This window comes from Kogia breviceps, chromosome 10, assembly GCF_026419965.1.
Source record: "Kogia breviceps isolate mKogBre1 chromosome 10, mKogBre1 haplotype 1, whole genome shotgun sequence".
In the NCBI taxonomy this organism is placed as follows: domain Eukaryota; kingdom Metazoa; phylum Chordata; class Mammalia; order Artiodactyla; family Physeteridae; genus Kogia; species Kogia breviceps.
Genome location: NC_081319.1, coordinates 17,012,560 through 17,026,515, shown reverse-complemented (window position 1 = coordinate 17,026,515; position 13,956 = coordinate 17,012,560). Strand labels below are relative to the sequence as shown.

Below are 13,956 nucleotides of genomic sequence, written 5' to 3'. Positions count from 1 at the left end.
CATATTGATAATTACCTTCAATTGTAAAGGGATTAAATGCTCCAACCAAAAGATATAGACTGGCTGAATGGATACAAAAACAAGGCCTGTATATATGCTGTCTACAAGAGACCCACTTCAGACCTAGGGATACATACAGACTGAAAGTGAGGGGATGGAAAAAGGTATTCCATGCAAATGGAAATCAAAAGAAAGCTGGAGTAGCAATTCTCATATCAGACAAAATAGACTTTAAAACAAAGTCTATTACAAGAGACAAAGAAGGATACTACATAATGATCAAGAGACCAATCCAGGAAAAAATATATATTAACTGTAAATATTTATGCACCCAACATAGAAGCATCTCAATACATAAGGCAAATACTAACAGCCATAAAAGGGGAAATCAACAGTAACACAATCATAGTAGGGGACTTTAACACCCCACTTTCACCAATGGACAGATCATCCAAAATGAAAATAAATAAGGAAACAGCTTTAAATGATACATTAAACAAGATGGACTTAATTGATATTTATAGGACATTCCTTCCAAAAACAACAGAATACACATTCTTCCCGAGTGCTCATGGAATGTTCTCCAGGATAGATCATATCTTGGGTCACAAATCAAGCCTTGGTAAATTTAAGAAAATTGAAATCGTATCAAGTATCTTTTCCAACCACAATGCTATGAGACTAGATATCAATTACAGGAAAAAGTCTGTAAGAAACACAAACACATGGAGGCTAAACAACACATTACTTAATAACCAAGAGATCACTGAAGAAATCCAAGAGGTAATCAAAAAATACCTAGAAATAAATGACAATGAAAACAAAACGACTCAAACCCTATGGGATGCAGCAAAAGCAGTTCTAAGAGGGAAGTTTATAGCTATACAAGCCTACCCTAAGAAACAAGAAACATCACAAATAAACAATCTAACCTTACACCTAAAGCAATTAGAGAAAGAACCAAAAAAAAAAAAAAAAAAACCCAAAGGTAGCAGAGGAAAGAAATCATAAAGGTCAGATCAGAAATAAATGAAAGAGAAATGAAAGAAACAATAGCAAAGATCAATAAACCTAAAAGTTTTTTCTTTGAGAAGATAAACAAAATGATAAACCATTAGCCAGACTTTTCAAGAAAAAAAAGGGAGAAGACTCAAATCAATAGAATTAGAAATGAAAAAGGAGAAGTAACAACTGACACTGCAGAAATAAAAAGGATCATGAGAGATAACTACAAGCAACCCTATGCCAATAAAATGGACAACCTGGAAGAAATGGACAAATTCTTAGAAATGCACAACCTTCGGAGACTGAACCAGGAAGAAATAGAAAATATAAACACACCAATCACAAGCACTGAAATTGAAATTGTGATTAAAAATCTTCCAACAGGGCTTCCCTGGTGGCGCAATGGTTGAGAGTCCGCCTGCCGATGCAGGGGACATGGGTTTGTGCCCCGGTCGAGATTCCCACATGCTGCGGAGCAGCTGGGCCCGTGGGCCATGGCCGCTGGGTCTGCACGTCTGGAGCCTGTGCTCCACAACAGGAGAGACCACAACAGTGAGAAGACCCGTGTACTGAAAAAAAAAAAAAAAAAAAAAAAAAATCTTCCAACCAACAAAAGTCCAGGACCAGATGACTTCACAGGCGAATTCTATCAAACGTTTAGAGAAGAGCTAACACCTAACCTTCTCAAACTCTTCCAAAAGATAGCAGAGGGAGGAACACTCCCAAACTCATTCTACGAGGCCACCATCACTCTGATACAAAAACCAGACAAAGATGTCGCAAAGAAAGAAAACTACAAGCCAATATCACTGATGAACATAGATGCAAAACTCCTCAACAAAATACTACCAAACAGAATCCAACAGCACATTAAAAGGATTGTACACTATGGTCATGTGGGGTTATCCCAGGAAAGCAAGGATTCTTCAATATACACAAATCAATCAACGTGATACACCATATTAACAAACGGAAGGAAAAAAAACCATATGATCATTTCAATAGATACAGAGAAAGCTTTCGACAAAATTCAACACCAATTTAAGATAAAAACCCTCCAGAAAGTAGGCATAGAGGGAACTTTCCTCAACATAATAAAGGCCATATATGACAAACTCACAGCCAACATCATCTTCAATGGTGAAAAACTGAAACAATTTCCACTAAGATCAGGAACAAGAAAAGGTTGCTCACTCTCACCACTATTATTCAACATAGTTTTAGAAGTTTTAGCCACAGCAGTCAGAGAAGAAAAAGAAATAAAAGGAATCCAAATGAGAAAAGCAGAAGTAAAACTGTCACTGTTTGAAGATGACATGATATTATAGATAGAGAATCCTAAAGATGCTACCAGAAAACTACTAGAGCTGATCAATGAATTTGGTAAAGTAGCAGGATACAAAATTAATGCATAGAAATCTCTTGCATTCTTATACAGTAATGATGAAAAATCTGAAAGTGAAATTAATAAAACACTCCCATTTACCATTGCAACAAAAAGAATATCTAGGTATAAACCTACCTAAGGAGACAAAAGACCTGTATGCAGAAAATTATAAGACACTGAAGAAAGAAATTAAAGATGATACAAATTGATGGAGAGATATACCATGTTCTTGGATTGGAAGAAGCAACATTGTGAAAATGACTCTACTACACAAAGCAATCTACAGATTCAGTGCAATCCTTATCAAACTGCCACTGGCATTTTTCACAGAACTAGAACAAGAAGTTTCACAATTTGTATGGAAACACAAAAGACTCTGAATAGGCAAAGCAATCTTGAGAAAGAAAAACGGAGCTGGAGGAATCAGGCTCCCTGACTTCAGGCTATACTACAAAGCTACAGTAATCAAGACAGTATGGTACTGGCACAAAAACAGAAATATGAATCAATGGAACAGGATAGAAAGCCCAGAGATAAACCCACTCACATATGGTCACTTTATCTTTGATAAAGGAGGCAAGAATATACAGTGGAGAAAAGACAGCCTCTTCAATAAGTGGTGCTGGGAAAACTGAACAGCTACATGTAAAAGAATGAACTTTGAACACTCCCTAACACCATACATGAAAATAAACTCAAAATGGATTAAAGACCTAAATATAAGGCCAGACAGTACAAAATTCTTAGAGGAAAACGTAGGCAGAACACTCTATGACATAAATCACAGCAGTATCCTTTTTGACCCACCTCCTAGAGAAATGGAAATAAAAACAAAAATAAACCAATGGGACCTAATGAAACTTAAAAGCTTTTGCACAGCAAAGGATACCATAAACAAGACCAAAAGACAACCTTCAGAATGGGAGAAAACAGTTGCAAATGAAGCAACTGACAAAGGATTAATCTACAAAACATACAAGCAGCTCATGCAGCTCAATACTAAAAAAACAAACAACCCAATCCAAAAATGGGCAGAAGACCTAAATAGACATTTCTCCAAAGAAGATATACAGATTGCCAACAAACACATGAAAGAATGCTCAACATCATTAATCATTAGAGAAATGCAAATCAAAACTACAATGAGATATCATCTCACACTGGTCAGAATGGCTATCATCAAAAAATCTAGAAACAATAAATGCTGGAGAGGGTGTGGAGAAAAGGGAACACTCTTGCACTGCTGGTGGGAATGTAAATTGATACAGCGACTATGGAGAACAGTGCGGAAGTTCCTTAAAAAAACTACAAATAGAAGTACCTTATGACCCAGCAATCCCACTACTGGGCATATATCCTGAGAAAACCATAATTCAAAAAGAGTCATGTACCATAATGTTCATTGCAGCTCTATTTACAATAGCCAGGACATGGAAGCAACCTAAGTGTCCATCAACAGATGAATGGATAAAGAAGATGTGGCACACATATACAATGGAATAAAACTCAGCCATAAAAAGGAACGAAACTGAGTTATTTGTAGTGAGGTGGATGGACCTAGAGACTGTCATACAGAGTGAAGTAAGTCAGAAGGAGAGAAACAAATACCGTATGCTAACACATGTATACGGAATCTAAAAAAAGAAAAAAAAAATGCTCAGAAGAACCTAGGGACAAGATGGGAATAAAGATGCAGACCTACTAGAGAATGGACTTGAGGATATGGGGAGGAGGATGGGTAAGCTGTGACGAAGTGAGAGAGTGGCAGGGACATATATACACTACCAAGCGTAAAATATATAGCTAGTTGGAAGCAGCCGCATAGCACAGGGACATCAGCTGGGTGCTTTGTGACCACCTAGAGGGGTGGGATAGGGAGGGTGGGAGGGAGATGCAAGAGGGAGGAGATATGGGGATATACGTATATGTATAACTGATTCACTTTGTTATAAAGAAGAAACTAACACACCATTGTAAAGCAATTATACTCTAATAAAGGTGTTTAAAAAAAACAATAACAAAGCTTAAGAATATTTATAGGAATATAAAATATCCAACAGCCCACAAGAAAAAATTAACAATGCCTGATATCTTATCAAAAATGATCAGGAATACAAAAATGTAGAAAAATGAGACAATCATGAGGAGAAAAATCAAAGGATCAAAATTGTATCAGAACTGACATAGTTGCTGGGATTAGCAGATAAAAATATTAAAACAGTTAGTATAACTGTATTCCCTATATTTGAAAAGTTGGGTAATACATGGAATACTTAAAAACTCAAATCTAACTTCTAGAAGTGAAAACTATAATCCTGAGATGACCAATGCACCGAATGGTATTAGTGGATGAGTCATCATTGCTGGGGGCAAAAGGTAAGTGTACTTGAAGATACAGCAATATAAAGTATCTGAAATGGAATACACAAGAAAAATGATTTTTAAAAATGAACAGAGCATTATTGAGCTGTGGGACAAATTTAAGCAGCCTAATATATATGTAGTTGGAGTCTGTAAAAAGAGAAAGGTGACAGAGAAAAAATATTTGAATAAATAATGGCTAAAAGTTTCCAAATTTGTTGAAAATGATAAAACCATGGATCCAAGAACCTCAACAAACCCCCAAAGCAAGAAACATGGAGAAAATCACACCAAAGCACGTCATAATCAAGTTACTTAAAAGTAGGAGTTGAAAAGAAAAATTTGAAAAGCAGCCAGAGAAAAAAGATGTACTACATCTACAAATAAAATGAGTAAATGGCATATTTCGCATTGAAAATAATACAAAACAGTAGAGTAACATTTGCGAAGTACTGAAAGAAAAGAAAAAAAACTATCAACCCAGAAAGTAGAACTATATCCAGTAAAAATATCTTTTAAAAGTGAAAGTGCAATAGAGACTTTTCAGGCATACAGAGCTGAAATAATTCCCTGTTGTCAGAGTTGCATTACAAGTTATGTTAAAGGAAGTCAATTAGGCAGAAGGAAAATGATACCCAATGGATATATGGATGTACAAAAAGGAATAAAGAGCGCTGAAAATGCTAACTATATGGGTCAATATACAAGATATTTTCTTATTATTTAAACCTCTTTAAATGATAATTAAGTATTTAAACGAAAGTAATCACAATGCGTGTGAGGTTTATAACATTTGTAAAGGAAAGATACGTGACAGCAGTAACACAAAGGCAAAGAGGAGAGAAACTGAAGTATCTAATTATAAGGTTTTTAATATGTGAAATGCAGCACCATTACTTGGAGTTAAACAGTGGCAAGTTAAAAGTACATACTATAAATCCTAAAGCAACCAGTAAAATAGCCACCCCAAACTTTAAGCTAATAAGCTGATAAAAGAGGCAGAGTACAATTTTAAAAATAAACATGTGATCCAAAAGAAGGAAGAAAATGTGGGAAAGGAAACAAAAACCTGATGTTTCAAATAGAAAACTAATGGCAAGATGAAAAATTAAAATTTAATCACATCAAATGTTAAAATGCCTTTAATCTCCACTTAAAATGCAGAGATTGTCAATTGGTGAGAAAAGCAAGAGCCAAACTATGAGATGCTCAGAAGAAATGCACCTTAAATATATAAGCACACATAAATTAAAATTAAAAGATGGGGGCTTCCCTGGTGGCGCAGTGGTTGAGAGTCCGCCTGCCGATGCAGGGGACGCGGGTTCGTGCCCCGGTCTGGGAAGATCCCACGTGCCGCGGAGCGGCTGGGCCCGTGAGCCATGGCCGCTGAGCCTGCGCGTCCGGAGCCTGTGCTCCGCAACGGTAGAGGCCACAACAGTGAGAGGCTCACGTACAGCAAAAAAAAAAAATTTAAAAGATGGTAAAATACATACTATGCTAACATTAATCAAAGGGAAGCAAAGGGGGCTGTACTAATCTCAGACAAATTAGATTTCAGAGCAAAGAATCTTTCCAGGGATAAAGGTCATTTCATAATGATTAAGGGATAAATTTATCAAGCAAGCAAAATAATCCAAAGTGTTTATGCACCCAATAACAGAGCTTCAAAGCAATTGAAGCAAAAACTATAGAACTGCAAGTAAAAACAAATCCACAACTCTAATGGGAGATTTTAATACCACTCTCTCGATAATTGAAAATCCTAATCAAAATCCCAGGACGCTTTTTTATTTTGAAAATGGCAAAATTATTCTAAAATGTGTATGGAAATGCGAAGGACCTAGAATAGCCAAAACAACTTGGAAAAAGAAGAACAAATTTGGGGAACTAACATTACCTGATTTAAACACTTATTAAAAACTACAGTAATTGAGACATTGTAATATTAGCATCACGTTAGACAAATAGATCAATGGTACAGAGTAGAGATTTCAGAAATACACCCATGCATATAAGGACAATTTATTTCTGACAAAGATGCATGGCAAATTCAGAGGAGGAAGAAGAGTTTTTCAACAAATAATACTGAAATATTTGGATATCTGGATGGAAAATGCCTTATCTTCAACCATATACAAATATTAACTCAAAAAATAAATGCTCAACCTAAAACTATAAAGTTTCTAGAAGAAAACGTGGAGGAAAATCTTTGTGTCCTTAGGTTAGGCAAACGTTTCTCAGATATTACACCAAAAGCATGATTCACAAAGAACAAATTGATCAAGTGGCCATCTTCAGAATTAAAAAGTGTTTTCAAAAAACACTGATTAGGGAATGAAGAGACAAAGCCGCAGACTGGGAGAAAATATTTGCAAAGCACATATTTAGAAAAGGATGTATATCCAAAATATGTAAACAATTCTCAGAAAAAGAAAACCTGATTTAAAATACGGGCAAAAATTATGAACAGACGCTTCACAGAAGAAAATATACCAATGGTAAATAAGAACACGAAATGATATGACACATCATCAGTCATTAGTGAAATGCAAATTAAAAGCACAATGATATATACACTTTTCAGAATGACTAAAATTAAAAGGTCTTACCATCGCACATGGCTGTAAGGCAACTGGAATTCTCATCCACTGCTGGTGAGAATGTAAAATTAAGCAACGAAAAGTTCAACATACAGCTACCACATGATCTAGCCATTCTACTCCTAGGTCTTTACCCAGGAGATTTCAAAGCGTATATTCATACATCTATGTTCACAGCAGCTTTCTTTGTAATAGCCAAAAACTGGAAACATTCCAAACTCCCATCAATAGGTGAATGAATAACCAAATTGCTACATATCCATACAATGGAATAATAAGAAATGAACTATTGATAAATGCAATAAATTTATCATGGATGAATACCAAATAGTTATGTTGAGTGAAAGAAAAGTACATACTCTTTTCAGTAAATGATGTGTGGCAAACAACATCTACATGTGAAAGAATGAAACTGTTATCTTACACCATATACAAAAATTAACTCAACATGAATCAGAGACCTAAACGTAAGAGTGAAAATTATAAAAGTCACAAGAAAATGTGGGGGAAAGTTTCACAATACTGAATTCGGAAATAATTTCTTGCATATGACACCAAATGCACGGCCAATAAAAGAAAAAAAATAAATGGGACTTCATCAAAATTAGAAACTTTTGTGCATTGAAAGATACTATCAACAGAGTGAAAAACAACCCAGGAATGGGAGAAAAATATTGGTCAATCATATTTCTGACAAAGGATTAATAGCCCAAATACATAAATAATTTTAACCAAACACAACCTGATTTAAAAATGAGCAAAGGACTTGAATAGACATTTATCCGAGAAGATATACAAATGGACAATTAGCACATGAAAAGATGCTCAACGTCTCTAATCATTACGAAAATGAGCATCAAAAATGCAATGAGATACCACTTCACACTGATTAGCATGGCTATTATAAAAACAAACAGAAATAGAAAATAAGTGTTGGTGAGGATGTGAAGAAATTGGAACTTTTGTGTATTGCTGATGGGAAGGTAAAATGATGCAGCCACTATGGAAAACAATATAAAGCTTCCTCAAGAAATTCAACATAGAATTACTGTATGATCCAGCAATTCCACTTCTGGGTATATCATCAAAAGAACTGAAAGCAGAGACATGAACAGATATCAGTACACTTAAGTTCATAATAGCATTATTCACAACAGCCAAAAGTTGGAATCAACCAGTGTCCTTTAACAGATGAACAAATGAACAAAATGTGATATATCCATGCAATGGAATATTATTTAGTCTTGAAATGTAATTGGAAACATGCTGCAACATGGATGAACCTAGAAGACATTATGACATATGAAAAAAGCCAGTCACAAAAGGACACATACTGTATGATTCCACTTATATGAAATAACTAGAGTGGCCAAATTCATAAAAAACAAAGTAGAATGGTGGCTAGGGACTGAGGGGAAAGAGAAATCAGGAGTTATCGTTCAATGGCTACAGAGCTTCAGTTAGGAAAGATGTAAATAACTCCAGAGATGGATGGTGGTGATGGCTACACACTAATTTGAATGTAATTAATGCCACATAACTGTACACTTCAAATTGGTTAAAATGGTAATTTAATGTTATCTATATTTTATCATAATTTTTAAAAGAAAAAAAAGTACATACTGTATGTTTTTTTGCATAAAAATTTAAACCAATCTATATTGAGAGAAAACAGAGCAGTGGTGGCTTGGGGATGTAGGATGGGAAAATATGGAAGAGGAGGATTACAAAAGGGTATGAGGAGTCTTTTGGGTGTGATGGATATATTCCTTATCGTGAAGTGGTAATGGTTTCATGGATGTATACATATGTATGCATATGCCCAAATGTATACAATTGTACTCAGTAAATATATAAAGCTTACTATGTATCAATTATATCCTATAAGACCTTTTAAAAATTGATTAAGCATAAACAAATAGACCTTGAATCAACGACCTAAACGTAAAAGCTAAAACTGTAAAACTGTTAAAAGAAAACAGAGTGGTAATTCTTCACGGCTTTGCTTTCGGCGAGGCATTCTTAGATATGACACCAAAACACGAACAATAAAAGAAAAAATGTAGATGATTGAACATCATCAAAATTAAAAACGTTTTTTGCTTCAAAGGAGACCATCAAGAAAGTGAAAAGATTAAACGTGAGAATATATTTGCAAATCGTATAATCAATAGGGAGTCATATCCAGTATCTATAAAGAATCCTCACAACTCAATAATAAAAAGATAAATAACCCAGTTAAAAATGGGCAAAGGATCTGAGTTGATATTTCTCCAAGATATACAAATGGCTTATGAGCAAATGAAATGCCCCCTCATATCCTGTAGGAAGGCTGGAATCAAAAAGTCAGATAGCAACAAATGTTGGAAAACATGTGAGGTGGTGCAAGATGGTGATGGGAGTGTAAAATGGTGCAGCCACTTTGGAAAATAGTCTGGCAGTTCCTCAAATGATGAAACACAGAATTATCTTTTGACCCAGCAATTCCTCTCCTAGGTATAGACTCAAGAGATACGAAAACATACATCCACACAAAAACTTGTACACAGAGGTTCATATTAGCATTACTCATAATAGCCAAAATGTTGAAACAACACAAATGCCCATCAATGGACGAAAAGATAAATAAAGTGTAGTGCATCTATATGGTATAATATTATTCCACCATAAAAAGTAATGAAGTGTTGATACATGCTACAAGGAATGAATCTTGAAAACATCATACCAAACGAAAGAAGCCAGTAAGGAAAGACTGCACACTACATGATTCCATCCATATAAAATGTCCAGAATATGGAAATCTACAGGAAGTTGATTAGTGCTTTCTTACAGCAACCTAAGGGGGGGGGGTGGAATTAGATGGCGATAGCTAAAGGGCACCGAGTTTCATGGTGATGTGATGAAAATGTTCTAAATTTGACTGTGGTAGTGACTGCACACAACTGTGAATATACTAAAAGCCACTGAAATGAACACTTTAAATGAGTGAATTGTATAGTATGTGAATTACATCTCAATAAAGTCAGTTTTTCAAAAAGTAATAAGTAGACTTGTACGTTAACACAATTATGATAAAATTTGGTTCTCTCCCTTTCTATCTCATTAATAAGAAGATGATCAGAATTAGAGTTTCATCGGTCAGGATGTGCTCATTTATGCTGTGGTAACAAACAACCCTAAAATCTCAGCGGCGTAAAATAGTAAAGATCTGTTTTTCACTCACGTGTCCACCGCTAGCTGGCTGGGAGCTCAGCTCTTGCATCCTCAATCCAGGATCCAGGCTGCTGAAGATGCCACAAAACAGAACATTACCTGGAAGAAAGAAAAAGAGAACACGGGAGGGTCTCACTCTAATAAACAAATGCTTGGCTGGAAAGTTAATTCTATCAGTTCTCATTGGCTGAAAATAGTTACATGGCATCTTCCAACCACAGGGGACCGTGATATTCAACTGGACTTTTTTCCAAAAGGCAGAGAGTAGGAACTATTTGACAAAGAGCCCTAATATCGACCACACAGCTAATATTCATTCAGGGTTTATTATGTATGAGGAGCTGTTCTAAACCCTTGCATGTATCATCTCACTTAATACTCACCAAAAAAAATAATAAACACTTTTGAGGTGGGTGCTCTTATTATCATCAACACCAATATTTTATGCAGGAGAGAATTAAAACATAGAGGATGTTCCTAAGGTTAGTGAAGTATTAAATGATGACAGGTTAGAAATTCAGGTCTCCTAGCTCCCATCTGGTACCTTTCTAGCCATCAGTGTCTTCCCCACTTTCCTGGGCAGTGCTGTTGTTTCTCACGCTTATCTCAGGCCTGCTGAGGCTTCTGGAAGCTTCAGACAGAACAGCTTTGCTTTACCCCCTGTGCTTTCACTTATTCCATTTATTTCTTGGCTAATGAAAAAAAGTTGGGACAACTGTATCGTTCCATTCACGAATCTCCATCCCCATTAAGAGACAAACCGTAAGGAAGAACAAATTCAAGCAAATGGATAAAGCAGGCTCCTTTTCGATTTCTACGGTTAAAAATGCTTACTTCTATGTGAGTTAGGGCAAATGTTTTGATCAACACTGTCATGTATGTGAAGCATTGACTAAAGCAGATTCTAGCTTGGAAAAAATAAAAGTACATAATTCATACAAAGGCATCATTAAGTAGAGGAGTCAGCAGTGAATGAGACTAACAGGACCTAGTTCAAGAATACCAGGGCTTAGGGTTAAGAAATAGTGCTTTGATCTTTCAATAGAGCCTGTTATTCAGATTCAGGGTTTGTTGCATTAGTGCTGACTGATCGCCTGTGAGGCCTAGCACGGTGCCAATCTCATGGAAGATATTTACTGATACCTGGTGAATTATTTGAGGGAATGAGTAAAAACTGAGGGATAATTGGAAGGAAGGATTCCAGGGCCACCAGGAATAGTAATACACTGGGTGGATAGGACACCAATCAAGTGTAATGCTAAAGACATTACACAATCCTTCTGTTCTGTTGTTTCTAACAATACAGATGCTGTTAATTGTTATGACTAAAGCAGACATTTGAACAGGTTAATATCAAACAAAAAATCTGGACTGCATCATTGGCATCAACGGGTAGAGTGACAGCTCGGTGGGAGAAAAAAATGGGGAGTCTTCCCAAAATGACATGCAAGAAAGAAGCAACTTTCTCAGGCTGATGCTCTAAGTGTTCCGTTAGCAGCAGGAGCTAGTCTAATGTGATAATAACCTCTCTCTGGGGTGGTATCTTAAAAGGAAACAACTTCCCAGTTCTGTGACCTTTTGGAAAAAGAATCGCGGCGGGGAAAGGGAGTCTTGGCAAACACCCTCCAGCACTATGAAATCTTTGAAGAGACCCAACTTTGAAGACTGCCTACCATATCGTGAGCGTGCATGCACGGTCAGGGAGAAAACCACGCAACTCTGATTTTCCAAAACCTATTTGAACTTTCCCCTAGATCTCCTTTTCGATAGAAGGTGACCAAACCCCCTCCGAGGTGGCTCAGAGGCAGTGAGGAACCACAGAGAAAGCACATTTTCATCAGGCTGTTATTACGGGAATGCTGCCAACAGGAAAAATAATGTGCAAAGGAAGAAAATTCTGATTATCCCACTAAGAGGCTTGAAGCATCAGCATCTGTGGCTTCAGGCCAAGAGATGGAAGGGAAATTAAATGACAAAATAAATCCAAGATGTCTTCTCCCTCCAATGTGTTTGAAAGGGCAGAATGCTGTCTGTCTGTGCTGCCCGAGGTCTTCTCCAAGTAACATATTTAGTGTTGATTTTTAGCTCATTATTGCAATTTTCTTTCAAGAGTTTTAACACTCACAATTCAATCCAACTTCTGTCTCCTTTTTTTTTTTTTTTTTTTGGCCAGTAGTAAATCAAGCATTCTGTATGGGTCCTATCTGTGGTTTTCAGTTATCCTGGAGACTTTTCCCTTGATAGAGATAAAAAAGGAAGACTTCAAAGGATTTCAGAATCAAGGGGATGTCACTTTTCATATAGCGAAGGAGGAGGAGTTCAAAGATGGACTAGTACAGGGCTGACCACGGGAATGACTAATGACATAGGCACCAGTGCTGAGCGCATGGGAAAATCATAATAATTTCATTCATAACTACAAATATTTCTCAAGCACTACTCTGGCCCAGGCACTCTGCAATGAGTTTTATACTCATAGTCTCTCTTAATTTGGATGAGAAACATGGTGGTGCTTTCTAAAGGATTTCGTCCAATTAAAAGGCTCGGTGCTTTGTGACCACCTAGAGGGGTGGGATAGGGAGGGTGGGAGGGAGACACAAGAGGGAGGGGATATGGGGACATATGTATACGTATAGCTGATTCCCTTTGTTATACAGCAGAAACTAACACACCATTGTAAAGCAATTTTACTCCAATAAAGATGTTTTTTTGAAAAAGGTTTTTAAATAGGAAGTAATTTGGAAACTATTTTATGGTTTACAGATGTTAGTTATTAATGTGATATGCACACCATGGGGTCATATTTTAATATATCAGCCAATGTGTTTTTCATTTCTAATAACTCCTTTTCACCCTCTGGCCATTCTCCATGGAAGCAAGATTAGAAGTACTCATTGTCTGAAAGAATCGTTAGCGTAACACAAAGGGAGAGAAATGAATTTTGGAGCTTCAAAAGCCCTGCAGAGCTGATCCCATATACAATAGTCCTGGGTGAATAATGATGGTAAGAGGTACCTTTTCTATGTCCAGGCCAGAAGCTGGACAGTTTTCTTCCCAGTGACCCTGAGAGGTGGGCCTGGATTTTAACCCCCTGGTAGGGTGCAGGAGAAACCTCAGGTCAATTTGGAAGAATCCGAGAATGTAGAAGACCTACGCTTCCTTCCTCTGATCCACCCTGGGGAAGTGACATGTCACCCACCACCCCCTCACCCTCAGAACCACTGGGGAGTTTTAAGGAGAGGTGGCCACAGAGGATCTCCAAGAAGATGAGACAGAGGCCTCATCAGAGATTTTCTCTGGGTTTCATTTGGCTCCAGGAGAAGCCAAATGTTTCTCTCATCTCTGAGTGGTCATGAAAATAGCTGGAAGGCAGCCAACCTGGAAGGCACC

General features: G+C 36.8%; 1 long non-coding RNA gene across 1 annotated transcript in view; it reads right to left on the bottom strand.

Annotated features, from left to right (window-relative positions):
• LOC136794910 (uncharacterized) overlaps positions 1-13,956 on the bottom strand; it is a 51,222-nt gene that overhangs the window by 22,854 nt on the left and 14,412 nt on the right. Inside the window, exon 2 of the long non-coding RNA XR_010842376.1 lies at positions 10,577-10,665. This is a non-coding gene — a long non-coding RNA (uncharacterized lncRNA). The remainder of the gene's footprint in view (positions 1-10,576; positions 10,666-13,956) is intronic.